The sequence below is a fragment of the Otolemur garnettii genome, unplaced genomic scaffold, assembly GCF_000181295.1.
Source record: "Otolemur garnettii isolate 467f Iridium unplaced genomic scaffold, OtoGar3 scaffold00433, whole genome shotgun sequence".
Taxonomy (NCBI): Eukaryota; Metazoa; Chordata; class Mammalia; order Primates; family Galagidae; genus Otolemur; species Otolemur garnettii.
The window spans coordinates 58,018-61,840 of NW_003852828.1; positions in this window are offsets into that span (position 1 = coordinate 58,018).

Here is a 3,823-nt window from a genome sequence, read left to right on the forward strand (position 1 = left end):
AATGTAAGACTGACTTTCATGGCTTCTTCAAGGCCTCTTCCCTTGCTATTATATTAAAACCATATACTGTGATTGGTCACTTGATTTTTTGCTTCTTATGAGTGAACAGTTGTTCAATTTAGTGTTCCTGCAGGAAGACAATCACGGGAGGGGTTTATCCAGCTATCTTGCTCTACCATCTCTCTCAGAATGATTTTATCTTATAAATCTTTTGTACAACAAACTTCTCGAAAGCAATAAACCATCAGGAAATAAGCACAGACACAGAAAGGGGCATATTTTCTAGAACAGATATATGATGTATTAAATATTAAAGGGATAATCTCTATTGCTTTATAGTTTAAGCAGCAAAAAATGGGTGTTAAGATTGATTAAATGCTTATGCTTTATTTCAATATTTAATTTTTTAAAAACTGTTTATGGAAAGAAGAGGTAAGAGGAATAGAAAAGCTTTTATCAAGGAGAATTTCTTTTTCCACTAGATGCCCTGGGAGGTGATATATTTGTACCTCTGAAATTTTGAATTAGGTGGTTTTGGTTAGTAAGCAAAAAATCAGAATGTTCACTGCAAACATGGAGCACCCATTTCAGAATTAGATTCATTTTAAGTTTGATAATATATTCTGGAATATATTCATGGCCTTAAATAATTGGCTTAAATTTTTTAATTTTCTGTCTAACCATCTGTAAAATTATTGTAAAAATCAAAGAAACAAAGTTAAGTGTGTGCCTTTATACGTGGGTTATTACAAAAGCCTTGATACATAAAAATCAAGAAACACAAAATCTGTGCATGGAGAAATAAATGAAGCCCTTTCCCATCAACAATGATAAGGCAAACAAATTGAAATTTGCACAGGCAACTCAGAAAGGATGCTATTGACTGTATTTCTTAGAATAGAAAACATGGACCATTACACAGTCTGTTTCAGAACTTTCATAGTGATGTATGTGTGTGTGTGTATACACACTTAACTAAAGAGTTAAGTCAAGAACACTTCTTAGCATAAAGTCTGACATACAGTTAAACCTCAATGAATGCCAGTGCATATAATTATTGTTAAATATAGAATTAATTGAGGAATTACTTTGTGGTAGGCCTGCCCCTAGATCTTTGCTACATTAACGGATTATATCTTCCAAAATTGTATGCAAACATTATCTTTATTCCTTCATTTATATATGAGGCCTAGAGACATACATAACTGACCTAGAGACATAAATAACTTGCCCACAGATAGTTTGTGTTCTGTGGAATGAGCTAGAACACAGAAAATTGGTTTCCAAAGTCTATCCATATAACTATTATGAAAAACTGCATCAGAATAATTATCAGATGAATACAAGCATGAGTGCTTGAATACAAGCATACAATGCATGATAGATCGATTCACAAAGTAACAAATATTTGGAGCATTTCTTGGTGACCAAAAAGAAATCTCTTATCAGCAGCTCTCAACCTGTGGGTCGTGACCCACAGGACTGTATTAAAGGGCCACATTAGAAAGGTTGAGAACTACTGTCTTCAATGGACTCTAACTTCATTTCACTTTTTTTCCTGTGGACTAATTTCCTTCCCTTTCTCTCCTTCAACATATTTAAATTGCACTATTGGGGTAGTGTCTTTAAAAATAGTTTTCTTTACCCAAAGTAGGTAATATAAAGGAAGATTTTCATATGCATGGCAATACATATTTGAAAACTTAAAAAAAGTTGCTACCTTTAAGCTTAAAAATTTACTTAAAAATTTCAAGTAATTTCACTACTTGAAATATTCTTGAAGTTATACAAGAAATATAGATAAACAGATTCAGAATGACCAGTAATTTTACCAAAAAGAACAATTAAATATACCTTTTTCTATTTTATATTGTTCAATTTAATTGTTAAATTTCTCAAATATATATTAGTACAACATGAAATAAGCATAAAAGCTAATTTTTTAATAAATAGGTGATCTACAGAATATTTTCCTGTCCTTTTTCTGTTTTGTTTTACTTTCTTTGTTATCCTTAATCTTGACTATAAATTTATTTGAAAATTAACTGTCAGAACTTTCTGTAATGATCCATACTTTGTACATCTTTGTATCACTGCCAATCTAGATAACTTCTTTTATAAAATATTTTAGTGCACAAGAGGAAATAAAATGAAAGCATAATCATTTAATAGCTAAACCTTTTAAGTTGATTAGAAGAGTTTAATAAAAAAAAAATAGCACCATGAAAAATATCTAGAGATAAGATTTTATTATTTGGGGGAGGGGGTCAAGATGGCTGATAGGTACCAGCCTCCGACAGAAGCTCCCATCCACAGGAAAGGATAAAGTCCAGAAAACACCCAATAAAGTTGAAGACTGGGAGCTCAGCTGATAGAGAAGAGTAATACTGGCAGGACACCTCTTCTGATGCAAGCAGCAACTCCTAGAAGGCAATCTACAGGTACATAATACACCCCAAAGGAAAAGTGTCTGTCCCCTCCCCCAAGAAAGGTGTGCTTTTCCTTTGTTTCCTCTTCAACTGTTCCTCTGAGTCTCCTACAGGTAATCTACAAACTGAGGACCTATTGTCTCACTCCACAAGTGAGAGCTGCCAACAGGGAAGTCTACTACCCTGGAGGGACCCTGCTGAGACTCAGAACACCCTCCCCCAGGCAGAAAAGTGGAACTGGCATTCACACTGCCATTTTGAGTTTCCAGTCACCCTCCCCCCCTTGCCTGCAGAGACAGCGAGAGGAGACCCAAAGCAGCATACACCCACCTTTGCAAGACCAAGACCCTGTCCCAGTCCTTCACTGGGAGAACTGCTTTATCCACTCTTCTTGTGAGCGGACAGATCCCGCCAGCCAAAGCATTCTGCGCTCAGCTATTTCCCCGGCTGCTATCCCCACTTCCCAAGGCCTTGGCGGCCCACAACTGTGACCAGCTCCTGCTGGGGAGGGCTGTATCACCCTGCTGGCTGCTGTCCCCACTTCCCAAGGCCTTGGTGGCCTGCAACCATGACTGATGCCTGCCAGGGAGGGCTGCATCATGCCGCCAGCCGTGCACCTGCCTCTTGGGGCCTTGGCAGCCCACAACCACAACTGACTCCTGCTGGGTGGGTTGCATCGCCCTGCCCACTGTCCCCTCTTCCTGGGGCCTTGGTGGCTCATGCCCACGAAAGAGCTAGAAGAAACCACTGGCAGAACAGCTTTAGGGATGGTCTCCAAAAGGTGTAAATTCAGCATGGGGAGGAATCAGCGGAAAACTCTAGTAATCAGAACAAGAGAATAGATCAACACCCCAGGGAAGGATGGGACAGACACAATTGAAGACTCATTCTGTAAACAAATGGCTGAGATGTCAGTAATTGAGTTCAGAATCTGGACAGCGAATAAGATCAACAGAATGGATGAAAGGAGGGAACTAGAATTTCAAATTATTCAAAAGCTGTCCCAAGAATTCAATGATTTCAAAGATAAAATGACCAAAGATTACGATACACTGAAACAAGAGGTTGCAGCCCTTAAAGATCTAAAGACTACAGTTGAATCCCTCATTCAGAGAATGGACCAGGCAGAATATAGGATCTCTGACACTGAAGAGAAAGACTGAACGTGCTCAATCTCCAAACAACATGACAAATGGAGAGCAAAAACAGATCACTCACTCAGAGAGCACTTGGATAATTTGAAGAAAACTAATATTCGCCTCATAGGAATCCCTGAAGGTGACGAAGTTGCTTCACAAAACACAGAGGCTCTCCTTAATGAAATTATGAAAGAGAACTTTCCAGACATGCCAAGGGACCCTGAAATTCAGATATCAGACAGCTTCAGAATCCCA